At 43.5% G+C, this 22096-nt stretch overlaps 1 protein-coding gene across 2 annotated transcripts in view; it reads right to left on the bottom strand.

Moving 5' to 3' along the window:
* Positions 1-21827, bottom strand: part of Smad5 (SMAD family member 5) — a 44753-nt gene extending 22926 nt beyond the window's left edge. The window contains exon 1 of one of the 2 annotated variants that reach the window (XM_005355273.3): positions 21717-21827. The gene's annotated coding sequence lies outside the window, so the exon portion shown is untranslated. Of the gene's footprint in view, positions 1-21305; positions 21614-21716 lie in introns of those variants that run through there. The other variant, XM_026782986.1, reaches the window with a different exon arrangement.
* Between the last annotated feature and the right edge of the window lie 269 nt (positions 21828-22096).

Here is a 22096-nt window from a genome sequence, read left to right as displayed (position 1 = left end):
GGCCCCATTGTTCAAAGAGATCTACAGATACAACACAATCGCCATAAAAATCTAATGAAACACTTCACAGAAATAGAAAAAAAATTATCCTAAAATTCACATTGAAGTCCAAAGATTCCAAATAACCCCTAAGTAAAAAAACAGCCACCCTGGAAGTCAATCTCAAATTTACTACAGAGCCAGTATCTTTTGATACTAGCAGGAAACAGATGTGTAGGCTACAGGACCCATAAATAAACCTACACAGGTACAACCAATGATATACTCAAAAATAGAAGGCTTTTTCATCAAATAGCAAAGAAAATTTACACACAAACATGCAGAAGAATCTATTCAGAATGGGTCCAAGATCTCAACGCAAAACTGAAACACTGACTGCTAGAGGAAACGTCAGGTACAGACACAGCCGGAGACTTTCTTAAAATGATGTCAGCAGCACAGGAAACATTCCCAAGAACTGACAAATAGGATACTGGGAACGTAACAATCAACTGACGACAGGACAGGAGGTCAGCCTTCAGCAAGCACACAGCAGGCAAGGGCTGATACCTAGAAAAAAGAACTACAAATACTAACACTAAGAAGATCTCCCAATCAAAAGGTGGGCTGATAAAATAAACAGTTTTCAAAAGAAGAAATACAAATGGCCAATAAATGTTTGATTATGTGTTCAACATCCTTACCCATCGGGGAAATACAAATGAAAACTACATGGAGATTCTCTTACTCAGACAGAATGGCATCAGCAAATGCTGAGGAGGGAGAACCCTTGCTTGCTGCAGATGGGACTGTCAACCAGCACAGTCACTTGTAAATCACTATGGAGGCTCCTGAAGAATTAAACATCAAACTACCATTTGACTCAGCTGCACCACTACAAGCTCTGTGCTCAAAGGGCTCTTAATATTCTAAAGAGGAGGGAGGGAGGAACAAAACATTTATGATAATACAGACCAAACGGAACTCTTACATATTGCAGCTCAGCCACTTTGGAAAATGTTTGACAGCATCCATTATGCTAAACAATGACCCTTGTGGTCCAACAATTCTATTTCCAGGTATATGTTCAACATAATGAATGCTGTGAACGAAAGCAACAAGTGTATGTCTACAGTATGTTAAAAGGCCCAAATCATGGAAATTTCAAGTGATATATCACGCCTGACACAAAATATAACCGAACTTTTGATAGAAAAATGAAAATGCATATATCAATGCATTTATATTGACATTCAAAACTTGGCAAAACTAACGGCGAGCTTTAGTGACTTCCACTGGTCCTAAGAGGAGCACCCAAAGCCCTCTGTGGAAACTGAAATCTGGGAATCTTAATCTGGGCAGTATGAGATTGAGGCTACAGATACCTGTAAGTTCTGTATGCTTCATCAGATGGCACACTGTCAGTTAGGTTAGTCCAAGTCACCCTTTGCATGCTGACAAGGGACCTAAGTTCTCCCAGATCAGAAACAAAAGATGTGCTATCATTCACAGCACAGCAAAGCAGCATAAACGTCAACAGGATTCGAGGTTTCCTTTGTCTCTAAGATGCTCAAAAAAAAAAAATGCCAAAGGTTCCAACAGATGGTTTTGACTCCATGGGTCTATCTACAAATACTGAGCTTTTTGAGTCTCCTACTTTTGTGGTCAGAAGCCATCAAACACCATATTCTTTTCAAAGGACTCACGAGTAATTTGACTATGAAAAGATTAATAAAAGCCCTTGGGGGAATATATACCACACACACAAATATATACACATACACACAGAGATAGATGACAGAAAGATATAAGATATAAATATTTAGGATGTTTTTATGCAGGATCTCACTCGGTGGCCAGTTTGGTTCCCAGACTGGCCCTAAAGTCTTGATTCTTCTGCTTCTTCCCGGAGCACTAGGATTACAGGCATGAGCCAGCACATGACTCTTTACACATATTTTTGAAAGATAAAAACTTAATGCTGATGCTGTAAATGCCATACTGAAGGATGATTTGCTAACTATTCTGTGGAAAATTCAATCTATTTGTTCACTGCTTATCATAATAATTCATATTTATAATGTAATGTTTCCTTCTAATTGAGAATTTTCTTTTCACAATAAAATCCAAGAAGTGATCAGGCATGGTGGCAAACCCCTTTAATCCCAGCATTCAGGAGACAGAGGCAGGCAGATCTCTGTGAGTTCCAGGCCAGCCTGGTCTACAAAGAGAGTTCCAAGACAGCCAGGGCTCTGTTACAGAGAAACCCTGTCTCAAAAAAATCAGAAGAAAAAAAAATATCCAAGAAGTAGGGGACTGAAAAAACAGTTTAGTGGTTAAGAGCACTAACTACTCTTTCAGAGGAGCTGGGTTCAATTCCTAGCACCCACATGGCAGCTCACAGCTGTCTGTAATTCCAGTTCCATGGGACCCAACACCCTCACACAGACACATGCAGGCAAAACACCAGTACACATAAAATAAAAAAATAATAAAATTTACAAATGCTCTACTGAAGGAATATTCCGTGATTCTTAAAATAAATAAATAAAATATCCAAGAAGAGCTTAATATAAGCACTTTCCTGACCAGCTATCACTGTCACAGAGCAGTCAAACACAGGGCGAGCCTCTCTTTGTGGCCGTCACTGTTACAATCTGTGAGAGGCATGGAGCATGGCACTGCTGGCAACCAATGGGATCTTGGTTACTCATAAGGGTTAAGTTTTTGCACTTTCAAAAAGAACACAGCTATTTCAAGAATCTCAGTATCTTCTTTTCTAAAAATGTAATTGCTAGGGCTGGCGAGATAGATGGCTCAGTGAAAAGCCCTCGTTGCTCCTGCAGAGGACCCCAATTTGGTTCCTAGCACATCTAGAGATTCACAACTGCCTATAACCTGATGGGCACAATGACTCAGGCTTGGTCAAGGCTGACCATAATCACCACCGCTGTGGAAGGAGCAAAGCGGACAGAGCCACCACTGCAGTGAACTCGGAGCTGTGAGTTTTGAGTGGGAATTTCTGTGGCAACAAAGTTCTCACCTAACAGGGTCACCACAGCGCACGAGGCACCAGTGCACACCCATTTCTCTACCCTTGCCAGGGGCAGGGCTGGATAGGAGACAGCTTGCTTTACCGACATTCACTGAGCATGCTAATGGGGACACCACTGACTGCATTCGTACTTAGTTATACACATCAGTCTAACGGGGTGGTGTAGGAGGTCCTTCTATGTGTTGTTTTTATTGGTTAATGAATAAATAACTGGCTTGGCCTATAGCATGGGAGGAGGAAGACGTTAAAGAGACACTATGAGGCCACTGCCAGGGTCAGACATGCCAAAACTTTTCCAGTAACCACTAACACATGGCAATATAGATTTATGGAGATGAGTTAAATTAATATGTAAGAGTTAGCCAATAAGAAGCTAGAGCTAATGGGCCAAGCAGTGATTTACTTAATACAGTTTCTATGTGATTATTTCAGGTCTAAGCTAGCCGGGTGGCTGGGACAAACAAGCAGACCCTCTTCCTATAAATTGGCACCCATGTGGCCAACTAAAATCCACTTAAAAACCTGAGAGAGCTTAATTCTAGACACAAAAACACAGCGTTTAACACAGTTTCTTGCCATTTACTGGCAGCATGCTAAAGCTCCCTTAAGAGAGGTTTCCCTGATTCAGCTGTGACCGTTTAAAAATGCCGGCTTTCTGAGTCATCCTGCCAGGCAGGAGGTCTGGCTATAGAGCATTGGATGGGGATGGGGTTTGTGAGCAGACCGCTGTAGCTTGCTTAATTGCCACAAGGACTGGCTGTGTGCCTCAGAATGGGGCTGTATGCATGGTTCTCAGAGGCGCAAGTGCCTTCACCATGCTGGACTGGGGGGGGGGGTGTAAGCAGGGAGTACTGTATGTATCATAGTAATGGTGCAGTTAAGTTTCAGACTTGGCAGGCAAGCAGAGAGTACCATATATACCATAATAATGGCACATCTTAAGTTTTAAGAAGCACTTACCATTTTTAAAAAGCGCTCCTGGACAGTAAAGAATGACAGATGTGCAATAAAGACAAATCCAGATGAGTCACAGTGTTGGATAAATGTACATAGGCTTGGAAGAGAGAAGGAACAGAGTATGGAGAGTCATAAAATAAAAATGCTTTAAGAAAGGGGGGGGGGTAAAAGTCTTTAAAGAGACAGTGTACAGATAGTCATTATTAAAAGGAATAAAGAAAAATAAGTCACACAAAAATGGATAATTCAGAGAGAGTCTGGATTATGTATATTATTGTGTTTTCTTTAAATTTTTTGACTGTGAATGAGCTAAGTACAGAGAGACATTTCATTGTATGGGCTGCTAAGCTAAAACAGAATGTATATTATAAAGGTATCATGACTTCCAAATTTGGGTCTAAGGATATGTTGCTTTGAAAAAGAGGTTCTTCTCTTGTTTCCACAGAGGATGAGAACCTGTGGATTGCTTTCAGACTGGTGTGGTTTGATGGACTAAAAATCCCTGAAAGGTCGCCCTGAATACCCCTCAAAAATTACCTCACCCCAGGCGGATCTCTGTGAGTTCGAGACCAGCCTGGTCTACAAGAGCTAGTTCCAGGACAGGCGCCAAAACCACAGAGAAACCCTGTCTCGAAAAACCAAAAAAAAAAAAATTACCTCACCCAACTGCTGACTGAGATGAACCTAGCACACAGAATACACCACAAAAGACCTGATTAACAGCGCCTCCAATCAGCAGGAAGATGTATGGACAAAACTATGCCCATATTCCCAAATATTGTTTATAAATGTTTCTTTAAAGGGGGATATAATATAGATAGGAATAACCTGCATTAGTGTAGATCTTGATTTATTGATACAAATTTAAGGTCAATTTTGTTACATGTATTTCTGATCTTGATTAAGGTATTGTATTTGTATAGCTCATTTTAAAATGTAATGTATAATTAAGAAATATAGGTTAATAGTTAATCATCTATAATATTCAAGCTTGTAGTCATGTTCAGTTTTCTAGATATACAGAGATATATTTCAGTTAGGTATTCTTCAAACCTTTCAGAGACCTTCAGAACATGACATTTAAGTATTTCAAGAACTTAGGATTTTTCATGACAGTGAGATACATCTGCTCCTGGAAGCACCAATCTACTTCAAGAGGAAGATGGGTATCGAGGAGGCTTCTTATGGAGTTTTTTAGATGAACTGGACACATAGAATCCTCAGAGAAATGACTACTGAACTTGCCTAAAGGTGAAATGGTCCTTTGGGGTTCGTGCTACATGAAAGAGTCTGCAAGACATTATGCAGGACACAAAAGAAAGTGACTGGCAAACTGTCAATATAGGCAGACCTGTCATTGAAATTTCCTGCTTCATGGAAAAGTCTGCTGGATACTATGGGCCTGTAGGCTGAAGATGGATGCCCCAACAGTACAGAAAAACTCTGGGTGACTGCCAGCAGCAAGATGCCTCTGTCAATTCTAGAGTTTTGGAAGTTGCTTATAATGTACTTCCTGCTGATTTTAGGTAATATTATATACGTCTGGAGTCTTTGATAGAGTTGAAGAATAGACAGTTATAGTTACTTTTAGTTATGATAAAAGAGATATAAATATTATAACTGTAATTCATAATTGACACCTGTTTTATGTAACTTTACTAAGATAAAGCCTTCCTTTTTGTTTAAACAGAAAAGGGGAAATGGTATGGGAGGTTCTTCTATCTACATGTTGCTTTTATTGGTTAATGAATAAAGAACTGGCTTGGCCTATAGCATGGGAGGAAGAAGGAGGAGTTAGAGAACCGCCACCAGAGTCAGACCCGCTGAAACATTGCCGCTAAGCCACTGCCACATGGCAATATACAGATTAATGGAGATGGGTTAAATATGTAAGAGTTAGCCACGAAGAAGCTAGAGCCAAGCAGTGATTTAATTAATACAGTTTCTGTGTGATTATTTCAGGGCTAAGCAAGCTAGGTGGCCAGGACAAACAAGCGGGCCCTCCTCCTACAGGGTGGAATTTAGGTTTATCTTTTGAGTGGAATATACATATGAAAAAAGTTAAATGAATCATTTTAAAAAGTTCTATGCCAGGAGTAACTTTGAAACATAATGCTAAATGAAAGAAGCTAGTCATAAAAGGGTACTTCTATGAAACAAATGGGTTAATTCAGAGACACCACATAGATCAGGAGTCACCAGGGCCTGGAGAAAGCAGCAGCTAAGATTGATTGACTGCGAATGTACAGTGTCTTTGCAAGAGATTAAAATGTCCTAAAATTATTACTGAATATTCTAAAATTCCTTTTAATAATTACTAATTAACATTTTTCATTAACTGTACTTTATAAGTGAGTAAAATGTATGGCATATAAATTATACTCTAATAAATTGTTTAGATCTTTAAAACTGTTCATGTCATGATACACTCAAATGCCAGGTTCTTCTACTTCAGTGGATTTTCTTTAAGTAATGTTTTATGTTAAAAATAGAACTCTATTACTTTTTATATTCCTTTGACTTCTCCAAAATATTTTTTTATTACTTTAAAGTAAGATTATATAGTTTGAGAGACTAAGAATTATAGTTCAATACGTTTCCTTTTAAACTGGGTGTGACAACACTTAGCACACTATATCTCGTTCTCTTATCACTTCAGCCAAGTCTTCCCTCATCTGAGCTCAGTCTGCAGGAAATGAAGGCTCTCCCTGTATGCAGGAAAAAGTCATCAAGTTCCTCTGTACATCCTACAACCCAGAACACTGGGGTCACCAAGCATGGGACAGGGTTCTCACAATCCAAACAGGCAATGCTGCAGAAGTCACAACAGTGACTATATCCTGTAAGACAGCCAGATGGCACAGGCTGAGGGGTCAGAACCACGAGATTTCCCTGTCTCTCCTCTGAGGATAACCAGAATCTTTTTTTTAAAAAAAAATTATTTATTTATTATATATACAATATTCTGTCTGTGTGTATGCCTGCAGACCAGAAGAGGGCACCAGACCCCATTACAGATGGTTGTGAGCCACCATGTGGTTGCTGGGAATTGAACTCAGGACTTTGGAAGAGCCATCTCTCCAGCCTGATAACTAGAATCTTAGAAGGATTAACTTCCATCATGTTGCTGACATGTGACTAATTTTGAGACTAACTCACGAAACTCAAAACACATATGCAAATAAATTTATTACATATAACTGGACACACATAGGACAGGCCTAAAAAGGAAAGGACAGAAATTTCTGAATTCTCTGGGATGCTTCCCCAAGGCAGATGTGCTCCTTCTATCTTCCTGAAACATTGTGTGTTTGTCTATCTAAAAGCTTAGACAACAATTACGTCTGCAACCACAATTACATTGCTGGCCATCAGCCTCTTCTCCCTGCCAGCAATCTGGGAAGCGGGGTTGAAAGTCCTATTCCCAAGACCATGTGACTGAACATGCAGTGAGCTATTTAGCCTCAGGTACATCTGGAGAGAGTTGCTATAAGTCATAAAGGCGGTCTTTCATCTGTATCTGAGATTGTTTCATCAATTACTACATAATGTTTTTTCATACTTAAGAAATTTGTTAGCAGTATGTCCTTCCATCAAGACTATATAGATGCCTTAGCCACGGTTATATTGTTAAAAGATGTCATGACCAAGGCAACTATTTTAAGAGACTCATTTAACTGGTGTTTGCTTATAGTTTAGTCGATTATCATCATGGTGGAGAGCATGGTAGGGAGCATGGCAGTGTGCAGGCACTGGGTGCTGGAGCAGCAGCTGAGAGTTAGATCCTCCCGATCTATAGGCAGAGAGAGAGAGAGTTTCTAGTCTTGCATGGGCTTTTGAAACTTCAAAGTCCACCCACAGTAACATACTTTTTCCAATAAGACCACACCTCCTAATCCTTTTAATTCTTTTAAAAAGTGACACTCCCTGATGACTAAGCATTCAAATATATGAAAATATGGGGACCACTGTTATTTAGACCACCACAATCTACTCCCTGGCCCCCATAGGCTTATAGCTGTTTCATAATGCAAAACTGCATTCTGGCCAACTTCAGAAGTCTCCAGTCTATCAGTCTCAACATTGTTTAAAACTTCAAAGTCTCTTCTGAGACTCATGGCAATCTCTTTACTGTAAACCCTTATAAAATCAAAATCAAAAACAGATCACATACTTCTAACATACAACAGCACAAAACACACATTCCCATTCCAAAAGAAAGGAAAGAGGCTGTAGTGAGGAAACACTGGACCAAAGCAAGACCAAAACCAGCTAGGGACACTCCAAACTGCACCTCCATGTCTGATGTCAAAGCGCTCTTACAACTCCAACTCCTTTCAGCTTTGTTGACTGCAACACACTTCTTTCTCTTGGGTTGGTCCACTCCCTGTCAGCAGCTCTCCTCCACAGGTATCCCACAACTCTGGAATCTCCAACATCTTGGGTCTCCAATACAACTCAGGTTTCACCTTCACAGCTTCACACAATGGCCTCTCTAGGCTTTCAGGCAGGGACACGCTTAATACACCTGGCCTCAGCAGTCTTCCTTAGCAGTGAAGGGACACTCCATAATCCCTTTTTTGTAACCTTGACTCTAAAGCCAGAAGGCATGTGCCTGAAGCTGCCAAGTTCTTCTGCTTACTAGGAATGGAACATGGCCCCTAGTTTAAGCACATTTTTGTCAGCTTTCTGTTTTCAGAGGTTTCCTCCACCGATAAAGCTTTTCTTTAACTCCTTTTCACAGGCTGGAACGCGCCCTGAGGGCATCACTCCCTTTATTCATTTAGCATCAGGATTTTCTATAAACTTTTGATCTCTATGGGCACTGGATGCAGCGCCATTATACTTTCTGGTGCTCCTTTTCTCATCAAACTGTACCTTTTGTACTTCTTTTTGTCGAGCTTCACCTTTTCATTACAGATCTCCATAAGGGAATTACTAATAACCAAAGGACAGCGCCAATGCTAGGTTATCTTGAAATCTCTTCTGCCAAAGCCATTAATCTAAAACTCAATTTAGCCTCAGACATTTTATTAGGACAGAGGCAAAAAGCAGCAACATCCTTTGTCAAATACCACAAGAATGGTCTCTAGTCAAATTTACTAATATTCTTCCTGAACTTTGAAACCCCTCGAGCCTGGCTGTAATTAATGATCTACATTGTTCTCAGCACCACTGTCTTCCATGTTCCCACTAGCCTGGCCCATTAAGCCCCACTTAAAGTGTTCAATTGCTTTCCTAATCCAAAATCCCAAAGTCCACATCCTGCCAACAAGCAGCATGGTCAGGCCTATCACAGCAATAGCCCACCCCTGGTACAACTAAGGTGCCTGTTCTACTGTTGTGAAGACATACTATGACCAAGGCAACTACTGTAAGAGAAAGCATTTAATTGGGGCTTGCTTACAGTTTCAGAGATTTAGTTCATTACCATCATGGTGGGCAGTGCGGCAGCCTACAAGCAGATATGGTGCTGGTGCAAGAGCTGAGAGTTAGATCCTCCTGATCCAGAGAAACAGAGGAAGTCTCTGGGCTTGGCATGGGCTTTTGAAACCTCAAAGCCTACCCTCAGTGACAAACTTTCTCCAAAACCTCATTTTTTAATCCTAACCCTTTTAAACAGTGCCACCCCTGTGACTAAGCACTCAAATATGGGATCTTATATGGACCATTCTTATTCAAGCCACAAGAGGTCTCGGGAGCATTTCAGCATAATCCCAGCAAACAGACAACCGGTGACTTGGACACACAGAAACATGTGTTGCTCCAATTATAATCCCATGACCTGCTATGGGCATTGCGTATTTTATCTCTGACTTATAAAAATACACACCACACATATATTGATAATACAGCTTATGTCTTCTTTCCTTCCTTCCTTTCTTTCTTTTTTTTTTTTTTTTTCAGGATAGGGTTTCTCTGTATGTCCCTGGCTGTTCTGGAACTTACTCCATAGATCAGGCTGACCTTGAACTCAAAGATCCATCTGCCTCTGCCTCCCAAGTGCTGGGATTAAAATAAAGGCATGACTTTTCTGTCATTTCTTAGAAAACGGAGCACAAAACTAGATGGCAAGCTACAGAAACTTCAGGGTGTGTTAAATTCCTTGAAATTTCTCTGGACTGCTCCTACTACTCACTGAATAAAATTCAGAACATCACTGAGAAATCCAGAGAAGCACACTGGACCCTTCACCAAAAGTGAAAGCCTTCTAAAACTAAGAGCTACCACAGGGATAGGGTCTAGGATAGTGGTAGAACATGAAGCCCTGGGTTTGATCTCTAGCACAAGAAAAAAAATGGGAGCAGAGAGAAAACATGTATCTGTGCATTACAAAAAAAAAAAATCACTATATTACATACACATTACAAAAGTTCCCACAGATATCTCTCTGAATTAAAACACCTCTTCTGGGGCTAGAGAGATGGCTCGGCGGTTAAGAGCATTGCCTGTTCTTCCAAAGGTCCTGAGTTCAATTCCCAGCAACCACATGGTGGCTCACAACCATCCGTAATAAGGTCTGGTGCCATCTTCTGGCCTGCAGGCATACACACAGATAGAATATTGTATACATAACAAATAAATAAATAAATAAAAATAATAAAGTCAGCCATCTTTAAAAATGAAAAATAAAATAAAACACCTCTTCTCCAGGAAGTCTCCAAGCCACCCAGCCTAAGGAATCCCCCAATGGACTTAAGGTATCCCACATCTCACTTACTGTGCTTCCATTCCTGTATTTACATCTATCGACCCAATCTGCCCCAAGAGAATGAACATTCCAGAGGAAAAATAGCATTTGTCTTCATTCAGGACTACACAGCCAATAATAAATGTGCACTTGCACACACATGTACACACACATACATGCAAGCACCTGTACATACATACACATTGCAATACAAGTGTGCATGTGCACACATGCACTTTTTTTCAAAAAAGAAAAGAAAGAAACATTTCTGGGCTGGAGAAATAGCGGAGCATTTGTACAAGGCACTGGGATCAATCCTAAGCAACATAAAAAGTAAGTATATAATTAAATTAAAATGTGTTTGTTTGGTCAAAAGTGAGACTCCAGCCCTCTAACACCCTATATCCAAAGAGTCTGGAATGTAATATTGTGTTGGACTCCAATTCCTAGCCTGCCAAGTGTTTAGACTCAAGTCCCAGCCTGTCAAGCACTGACCCCTTCCCAGGGAGGGTCAGGACCACTCCCACGGGGTATTTAGGCTCCACCAGAAAAAGGAACACATGGTCTCGGGTTTTCATGGGCTCCTCTCCTCACCATGCTGTCTCGGTCCACCCGAGAGTGCCGCATTTATTAAACACAGATATTTTAATTCGGTCTAATCTGGTCTGATTGGTGTTCTTTGCACTGGCAGAGTGGCTTTTCTTAAGATTAATATTAAACAAATGGAGGTCTCACCAAAAAGAATCTATTTTTTCCCACATGCCCAGGGCCTAGGGTCCAGGGCTGCCTGCTGGAAAATGCCCTTCCCGTGTGCCCTCCGCCAGGCAAGATCAGCTTCACTCAGTGAGTCCCCCTTTTAAGCTGCATTGCAGGTATGGTCTTAGGGTGACCCATTTGCTTTTTGGGTTTTCCACTGAAGTCACAGGCCCATGCTGGAATCCTGATCCATTTGGCAAAAGCCAGGAACTTCTGCTGAGATGGGACTTGGGTGTGGAGAAACTACTCCCCACACTCATTTCTCATGTACCCCCATTTTCACTCAAGGGCTCTGTTCAGTGAACACATCACAACAGGCTTGAGTCACAGAAGCATGCACTTCTAATGGGTTTCTTGTGATTCCAAGCCAATTATTCAAATGCCCTTAGACGGCCTTTTACAAAAAAATCCTTTTAAATTGGGGCTATCTAGGGGTGGAGAGATGGCTCAGAGGGTAAGAGCACTCGCTGATCTTCCAGAGGTCCCGAGTTCAATTCCCAGCAACCACATGGTGGCTCACAACCATCTGTAATGAGACCTGGTGCCTTCCTTGCCAGCAGTACATTGTATGTTTAATAAATAAATAAATCTTTTTTAAAAAGGGGGGGGCTATCTAAAGTAAATTAACAATGCACCAAAAGCCCATGGTTTCTAAATGCACACTCTTGTCCCACCCCCACTTGCGTGTGTGTGTGTGTGTGTGTGTGTGTGTGTGTGTGTCTATTCGCAGCCAGTGCTCTCGCCCCCCCCCCCTTATTCACAGCCAGCGGTTTGTCCTGCCCCCACTTCCATCAGGCAGTGGGGACCCCTGTTCCGGTTCGGGGAACTAAACCCAACTCCCTTTCTATTGCTGAGAACAGCAGAGGCCATTGCCCATCTCTCTGGAACAGGCACTCGTCCATCAGCTGTTTCCCTGGCCTTTGCCTTCTATGCTGGGATCACTCTAGCCCCTCCCTACTGTTTGCCACTTGGGCAGCCTCTTACAAAAAAAAAAATCCTTTTAAATTGGGACTAACACCTAACTCAAATAAGGCTCCAAAAGCCCGCAGTTTCTGCCACACACTCCTGCCCTGCTACCCCCCTTCCCTGCTTCTCCAAGCTGTTTGTTGTTTGTCTCACTCTAAAATTTTTTAAAAATAAATGTTTCCCCTGTCCTTCCACCCTCCTGGCTTCTGCCACCTAACTACGCCAAAATTTTAAGTTGGTCAGCTAACACAGGTTTCTAAAAATGTTTTGTTTGTCTGTCAAAATGATGTGGCCACAGTATGTCTGTGTAACTTTATAAATGTTTCTGTGTGCCTGTGTGCTCGTTTTAAGGTTCTTTGACTTATTAAAATATTCCTTTTAATCTTTTTACTAGCATTGATAAACTGTAACTAATTGGATAAAATACACACCTAAATTTAGCTTATATGCCCAGTTTAAATAACAGGTAATGGTACCTAGTTCTCAGTGCCTTTACAGATCTAAGGGCATGGCATTTTAACTAGAGCTTCTAGCACAGACATGCAGCTTCTGCAGAATCCTTTAGCGCCTCCAAGAAGATAGAAGACCTTCCACCTCCAGGCCTTGCCTCTGCTTCCTGGATGCTTCTTCACCCAGGGAATCATCCAAGACAGGTAGACTAAAATCTTCCTCTCACTGAAAAACTCTTTGGGCCTCTTGTGCTCAGCAGATAACAGCAAGCACTGCTTCTGAGACCGGTGTTCTCCAAGGACTTTAAGAAAAGGATTTCGGATTGCCTGTGTAGCTAAAAACAGACACCAGTTTATATGTAAACTATATAATTTCTTTCTTCTGTGAATATGAGATACATGTGAGAGATCAAGAAACAAAGAGGGACCAAGAAAGAGCATCCAGTCTACGCACACCAGCATGTCCTTACTACAAAGGCGGGGCTACAATTTAGACAGCACAACTCCAGAAGCAATGTTCCTGATTCCCCATTCCTGAAAAGCCTCTTTCTTCCCAGACTATCTTTTGTTATCTGATTTTCAAATGCACCTTTTTTTTTTTCCCTGTAATACTTTGCTCAAGTACCAACCACTAAATTCCATCTCCTATCTCAGATTTCAGCTTTGGCTGTCATCCCAAGGAAGATAATTAAAAATAAAATTAATGTTTAAAAATAAATTCTTTAACTCACTCATTTCACAGTTACTATTTACTAGATACTGTAATTAAGTCACTACTTATTAAGGCATTATTATGAGCTGGGAATATAACAAGGAAAGAGGTATGGAGGTACAACTTTTAATTCCAGCACTCAGGAGGCAGAGGCAAGTGAATTTCTGAGTTTGTAGCCAGTTTGATCTACAGAGTGAGTTCCAGTAGTCAGGAATACAGGGAGAAACCTCAGGGCAGGGAGGAATCAAAACCCCTTGTCTTCTAGTAACTTATATTTCAGTGGTGGGAAGCACAAAATGTAGTTAGTAACATTTTTGTTAGGCAACAGCTGGCAGAATATGGTGGGATGCTTATATTCCTAGCAGGACTGCCCACAAATTCAAAGTTGGTTAGATCTACATAGTGAGTTTCAGGCTAACCAGGGCTGCATAACAAGACCCTATATCAAAAATCCAAAACTGTTAAGAAGGGGGGGAAAAAATCAGAGGGTGGGGGAGGAGAGACAGAGATGGGTTAACAGGGAGTGTGAAGAGAGGCAGTTTCCAATAAGATGATGGGGATGGGCCTCGCTGAAAAGGTACCAAATGAACCAAAATTATAAGGAAACAGGGGAAAACCATTAAAAAGCAATACAAAGACCCTAAAGGACCCAGTGCACTCAAGGAACGCAGTGATTCCTGGGAATAAAGTGAGATAATAAAATAAAGCAAGAAGGTAAGGATTGGGACCAAAGAGGGAAGCAAGGCAGACCAGCCACAGTGGCAGGAAGAGAGTCAGTCTCTACTGTGGGTCAAATACGGACTGGCTCAGAGAGCTGAGGAGGCACAATAGCTGATTTATATTGTTGAGAATTATCCTGAGACCAGGCATGTTGGCCTACACCTATGATCCCAGCACTTGGGAGACAGAGGCAGGTGGATCTCTTCATGTGAAAAGCCAGACAGGTCTACATAACAAATTCCAGACCAGCTAGAGATAAACAGACACTGTCTTAAAAACAAAACAACAGACTGTGGCTAGTGTGCTGAGAGTTGAAGTAATCTAAGTAAGAGGAACTGGCAACTACCACCAGGGTGATAGCCCTGGTGTGGTGAGAAGCAGAGAGACAGCAGGATCCCTGATGGAGAGATATGAGTTGTGTGAGAACAGAAGTCAATAAAGATTTCAAGGTGTCAGTCTGAGCAGCTGGAAGAATAGGGTTTGTCATCAACTGACTTGGAAAAGGCTGATAAGCAGTCTAAACAAAGATCAGGACTTTAATAGTATAGATATTAAATGTAGGAATAAAATGTTACTAAGCTTCAAGATTTCAGTATCATATAAGTCATAGTAACACTGATTAGTAACTCAAGGTTCAGGTCTTCACTCATCTTGACCAGTGCAGAACCCACTCTCCATCACCCTCCCCCAGACACAGAGTTCATGCTCAGACTTCTCAATTCCTGGAAAGAGCAGCTCCTTCACTCTCTGCTCCAACATCCCTTACTGCTTCAACTCAAATTAAAATGCAAAGCAAACTCTTGAAAACACCATCCCATACAAACCAACGTTCCATAATGACCCACAATTCCCCATCACAAACGCATACATATCAGACAAGTCTCACAAGCACAAAGCCAGTGAACCACATCCCAAGACCAACTCTTAACAGCTGGGTTCTCACTTCCATAGTGATTTCGTGTCTGCTGAGTGGGAGTGTGGCTGAATGCCCTCTCCATAATACATGCATTTCCAGGGTATCTGGGTTTCTTGACAGGCAACTATGCTGCCAGGCTAGCCTTCAACCCATCTCAGAGAACTTGTATTACCAAGGGCTGGGAATGGGTTGGGAATGAAAGCATGTGTTACTCTACCTCGCTAACACATTAGCTGTACACGGTCTCACATGTCCTATATGCTTCCAATGCAGAGGAAGGCCTGACTTCTATTTCAAGGTCTTCTGCACAACTCTTTCACAGACTCCTTTAAGTTGTGGCTTACGGATGTGAACTGATGGTTCATTATGACAAAACTTTCCTGCATTCTTTACACTGAAAGTGAGTCACCTACATGGATATTCAGAAATAAGATTTAGCAAAGTTTCCCTACATTCCTTAAATACACAGGCATTTTCCACATGTATGAATTCTCTTATGAGAGGCAGCAATACAATACCATTTTTCCCCAAAATTCTTCATTGGCATCTTGGGGCAGGAGAGATGTCTCAGAGGTTAGAGAAGCATATTGTTCTTGCCGAAGATCCTAACCCCCACCTCAGGTGGCTCACAAACACCTGTTAACTACTCCAGCTCCAGGAGATGACAGCTGTCTCCTCCACAGACACTATAGTCATGCACTCAGACACACACATACACAAGAGAGAGACACACAGAGAGAGTAGAGATAGAGAGGGAGGGAGGGAAACAAAGAGGGAAAGAGTTAAAAATAAATCTTAAAAAAAATAGCCAGGTGTGGTAGTTCACACTCAGAAAGCAGAATGGTCTCTATGAGCTTGAGCCAGCATGGTCTACACGGTGACTTCCATGCCAGCCAGGGCCAAACAGTGACACCCTGTCTCAAAAACAAAACAAAACCTTCCCATATTTCTAATAGGAATCCCAGGTGAGTTTGAGAACCAAGAAGTTGAGAAACAAACAAGTAGAAGCAAGCCACCTGCAAACATACACCGAGTTAACTTTCCAGGTTAACCAGGATGAAGCTTTAGAAAATCTCTTTCCCTATGGTTCTAACATAAACAGCAGCCACCAAGGATCGCAGGGACAGACCCCAGCACCACTGCCTAGGCTTTAGTTCTAATGCTTCAGAGCTTGTAGGCTGCAGCTACGACAGCTGCAGAAGAGCTGAAAGAGAACGCCAGGATGCACAGCTCCTCCAGACCCAGAAACTCACCAGCTCTACAGGAAAGAGAACGGGAGGACGCACAGCTCCTCCAGACTCAGAAACTCACCAGCTCTACAGAAGATGTAAAGGAAGGAAGGTCACACGAGCACTCAAACTGCTTTCCTAGAGAACCAGCTCTGACTCCCAATTTCAAAAGCATTGGAGAGACAGCTCAGCTGCTGCTGCTCATGCAGAGAACCCAGGTTCAATCCCCAGAACCCACACAGCAGCTCACAACCAAATGTAACTCCAGTTCCGGCATCCTCTGGACTCCTTGGACACCAGGCACATACACGCAGGTAGAACACATAAAGATTACATTTTTAAAAAGACATCCAAAGCTCTAAACAGCTCTCAAAGCCCTCTGGATGATGAACATGGGTCCCGACACTTCTCAAAGCACAGTCCTGCTCATTCTTTTGTGCCCCCAGATGTCCCTCCTTTGAATCGCCCACATCCAGACTTCTCTTTCCCAGCTTTTAACCACTCTTTAGGCTGCAGCTGCTTCTCTGAGTCCTCTAATTAAGCAGAGCCTGATCTAGATGTATCGCTCACCCTCACAGAGCCTGCAAGACTCCTTGCCTTGCCACCAGAAGTAGATCGTGCTTGTACAGGCTTGCAGGCACAAGGCCAGAAACAGAGCTGGCCAGGCTCTCCTTCACAGTGCTCTCCTTTCAATCACAACAAAATCACTGCTGCTCTCCATGAGCCTCTGAAGCACAGAAAGCCGAAGTCTACAGCGTCCACTCCAATGCCATGTGCTGTCCTCCAGCACCGCCTGCGTACCTGGGAGGACAAGTGCCCCCTTAATGGAAGAGAAGAAAACAAACAAAAACCAGTGCTGGCTGGCCCTTCTGTTCTGTCATTTAATCTGCACTCAAGCTGAAAAGTGCAAACAGTCAGTGAGTTAACTAGACTCTCACCTAAGAGAACAGGAAAGTGCAAATACGGCAAGACTACAGACAGCTCAGAAGTATTTCTGCACTATCCCTCCTTCCCAGGAACACACACCAGGATAACTAGACCTCCAGTGAGGCAGTCCAGCACCGAGGGAAAAGGGAGAACAGAACCCCTGTGATCACACACATACTCAGAGAGCAAAGTTAAATTTGCACAGTGCCAGCCTCTTCCTAAAGCATATTCTGAGAAGGCAGAAAGGACACTTGACATTTGTGGCTGCTACCTTTTCCATTCCGTCCAGCATAGCAAAGTAACATGCAGGAAATCAGAAGGAAATGCTCCAGTTAGAAACCTCAAAAAAGATCAAGATATTTCCAAATTCCCATGGAATGCCAAACTAGAAAATACAGATACACTACAGGTAAAGACTGTGCTCACAAAGGATTCAGCACAAAACCTATTTACAAAACACACATTAACAATAATAACTAGTGAAGTAAAATTACAGGCTCATGTAAGAGAACTGTCCTAATAACTCTTTCTTCCAAAAAAAAAAACCTCATCAAAATTAAGACACAGTAAATAAGGGCAAAGAGAAAAGCTACTGAAAATACTTCTGGTAAAACTAAACCACAACCTCTAACCTGGCTGGGGGAAAAAAGTGTGTGCCTGTGTATGTGTGTGGGCATATTCACACATCTATCAAAGCTACACAGCGCCCAGAACTAGTGATTAATTATGAAAAGCCTTAATGTTCTATAATTACATCATCCCAAGTTATGAAACAATAAAGATTTAAAATATGTGACCTATGAGATTTGGAAATTAGTCTGTAGTGCATGCCTTTAATCCCAGCACCCAGGAGGCAAAGGCAGATGGATCTATGTGAGTTCTGGCCTACATAGTGAGTTCCTAGACAGAACTACATAGTGAGACCCAGCCAGAGCTACATGAGACCTTGCCTCAAAAAAATAAATAAATAAAAGATTGAAAAATTCTAATAATCTAGTTTTAAACAATTCTTCTGAAAGACTTCTAAATGCTGATGGTTCCATTTAGTAAACATACACACTACATTCAAGTTTTGGTTGGAGGTAAAGGATGTATAGTAATAGCAATTAGCTAGATGACCTTGCCCTGAAAATTCCAACTGCTAATAGTCCACTAAGTTCAGAAAAACAAGGTGTAAGAAGGCACAGGTCAACCCCCAGGGCGGGGAGAGGAGGAGCGGAGGAGCGCTACACCAACTTTTCTGGCTAGAGAGGACCTTGAATCTGGAACAGGCTTTCCACATCCCACTTTCTCAGTTCTCTTCCAGACTGACACCTAGTGAAGATAAGAATCATTCCTCAGGCTACTACTGTCCATTACAAGATGGGAATCTTCTCCAATATCCGACCTCTTCAAGGTATGCTGGCAAATCATAGAACCCAAGGTGCCTAAACCATGTTCTTAATACAGAGCACTTACAGGTAGGAACATACAATAGGAATAAATATAATGTGGAGATGGATAAACAGGGAATGAAGGCCCTGAAATTAGCTCTGATGTGGGTCTCCCTGCCCAAAGCAACACAAACGCCGGGCAATAAAAAACATTGGTAAGTTATAAACAAGAAAAAAAGAGCTTTCTTGATTCACACTACACAAGTATTGGTGAATTAAAACTTACACAACAAAGAATATGCATATGAAAGTGATTTTATATTAAATTTTGATACAAGCTACTAAGAAAACACTATCATTTTACTGCCTTATCTTCAAAACACTAAAATGGAATTTGTTCAATCAAGCCGCCAATCTGTTTTCAGCAAAGAGAACACGGTGCCTCTGTTTAACACGAAGGACAAGAGCTCATCACTGCAAACCCTGCTGTTTGGGTCCACCATGAAAACAGGAAACAGGCAGCCCAGGTATAATTACAGCTGTAGCCTAATGTGCCTTCAGGTTCAGCCAGGAATGAAAGCCCACGAGAGTAAGCAGAATTGACTTGCCTCTCTCCTCTACAGAAGGCAACTTTTAATAACACTCTCACAACATGTTACATAACCAGCACACAACAATCTGATTCAAACCTCATTAGCAACATTCTGCCACTGTCTCACACTGCAATTAATGGCTGACTCTGCCAGAGGGAAAAGAAAGTCTACCCCTTTCTGTGGTGCCCACCAGAGTGAAGCAGGTAAGCACAGCGCTGCACAAACCACAGACACATTACTCCCTCCCCCAGTTCACTGACTTCTTCCTTCCTTCAACTATCTATCCCATATCCCATGGATGCATGGAAAACTTTATCTGTGAGGTCTGTGCAGTGCAGTCTGCAGGCTCCAGCCAGCTAAAAAGATCAAGCCAACCAATCCAAACAACAACCAAGTGTGAGGGTGCGGGCTTGTGATCCTAGCCTTTGGGAGGTAGAGGTAAGAGTTCAGGGTCATCCTGGACTACACAGCAAGTTTGAGGCCAACCTGGGCTAGCTGTCTGCAGAATGGAGGAGTGAAGTCAATTGAGAAGATTCGTCTATGACCTAAAGTGACCAAATGATGGATGGCATTTGCAACAAAGACACAGTAAAGGCTTCCGTGGTAACAGTCGTTATCTGAAAAGACTGAGAGAGGGAGCAGCAGAGGAAGGAGAGGTGCCCCAGAGATCATTGTGTAAGCAATCAAACAAAATGAAAGGTTTTTCACACAAGGCCTCACTAGGTAGCGCTGGCTGGCCTGGAACTCAAGCAGATCTACCAGCCTCTGCCTCCCAAGTATTGGAATAAATTTAAGGTTTGAGCCAGCATGCCTGGCTAATAAAAAAAAAAAAAATTGAGCATAATATATATATGTTATAAAGGTTATATTTTGATAAACTGTTGCTTCTCAGTTGTGTTGGATATTTTTATAACTTCAGGGTTTCTTTTTAGAGGGGGAAAAATGTTACCAAATGGGTAAAAGGAAGAATAGAATTTGTTACTACTGACCCACTGACTTTCTCTACAAAATCTGAAACAATCTCAGGACAGAATCGTTGAGTGTGAAATTGTCCTGTCTTGCGGCATGTGGGCACTGTTTGCATACAACAGGCACTATGGGCTGGCATTTGGCAGAAACATTCAACTAAGCCTACTGGGTTTTCAGCTTCAAGTTAAAATGAAAAGCTACCTCGCTAGTGGTAACTCCCATACACTAAGGACATCCAAGTACTCTTTGTTTAAAAAAAGAAAGACTGCCAGACCAGACCGGTGATGGCTCACCACTGCAATCCCAGCACTTGGAAGGCTGAGGCAGGAGGACTGGCTGGAGTTCAAGGTCTGCACTGAAAGACCCTGCCAGAGAGAAAAGAACATCACGTGTACCCTTTTCTCTTAGCTGCTGTAAAGCCAACCAACAAAGTCCACTGATCCCCTTCTCTGTTGCTAGGTAGGAACACACTTGATAGCGCTAGGCAACAGGGATGATGTGACAAACGCCACTAGACTTCAAAACTTTTTCCAAAGAAAGATAAACAAGATATACTTAGCACCACACCCATTTAGACGCAAACGCGGCCAGGAGTACGCCCCCCACCTCCAGCTGCCCAGGAAACATCGTCTTTACAATCAAGATAAAGATCGGGCCTAGAGTGTTCGGCCAGTCCTGGCTCCCAGGTTGGCCTGGGCTCCATTCGCCCGTGCCATCTAAAAACCGGAGTCGGGACAGGCGCTTCGGATAGCTGGCACACCTCCAAATACCTCGACTATCCTAGCCAGCTCTTTCCGCAACCAAAATGTCCAGGCTACTGAGCATGCTCCGACCTCAGTCGGGCGCCACGGGGGAGTTTTCAAAGCTCGGCTCGCACCTCGGCGCCGCACCAGCCTCGGAAAAGCGAAAAGGAACCGGGCCAGGGGGTAGGGGCTGGAGAAGGCACTGGGGCACGCACGCCCGAGGGAACCACCGGGACTGGCCGAAAGACAAAAGCTGCTTCAGTTCCTCACATAAAGTTTGGCGAGGCGCTAGGACCTCGGCGACGTCCCCAGAGCGCCGGGCGATCGGGCGGAGGGCGGCCCGGGCGGGCGGGCGGGCGACAGCCGGGTGCAGGGGCGGGTCGCCGCGGGCCGGAGTGTAATTCCCACCGATAAGCGCGGATTCTTATCTCGAGCACACAAAGCGGAGGGGCGCGGGCTCGGCCTAGGCCGTCTGCACGGTTCGGTGGCGCGACGAGGTGGCGGGGGGCCTCGTCGGGACCGTGGAGGGAGCCGTGGCCTCCGCGGCAGCCAGGCCTCCCCCGCCGCGCCGCGGAGCTCGGCGCCCCGTTCCGTCCGGTCTCGCGCGGGGACCCGCTTAGGCCTCCGCCCGACCCCGGCTTCCGCCGCGCGTGCCCCTCCGCCCCGGGGCCCCTCACTCACCTCCCCGCCGTCCGGGCGCGCTCTCCTCACGCCGTCGCTGCGCCGTGCACGCGCCGTAACTTTATTAGCAGCTCGGCCGCGGGACAAGCGCACGGCGCCCGCTCGCCCGCCCGCCCGGGACCCGGATGACGGGGGGGGGGGGGGGACGGGACGGAGGTCCAAAGCGGCTGGCCGGCGCATGCGCGTCGGGAGTGGCCAAGGCCTGGCTTACTCTGTCGGTGCACGGCCGGCCTGAGCGTGGCACTGGGCTCCACGCTCTGCACCCACGGAACTGACCGGCCTTCTAACCAAACAGTTGTCCTCGCCGTGGACAACGGGGGACCGCTCTAGCCTATAGAAAGCGTTGAAAGGTGTCTTCAGCTACAACTTCGCCTCTTACG

This window comes from Microtus ochrogaster, chromosome 16, assembly GCF_000317375.1.
Source record: "Microtus ochrogaster isolate Prairie Vole_2 chromosome 16, MicOch1.0, whole genome shotgun sequence".
In the NCBI taxonomy this organism is placed as follows: domain Eukaryota; kingdom Metazoa; phylum Chordata; class Mammalia; order Rodentia; family Cricetidae; genus Microtus; species Microtus ochrogaster.
Note: the sequence above shows the minus strand (reverse complement) of the source record. Positions and strands in the feature narration are given on the sequence as shown.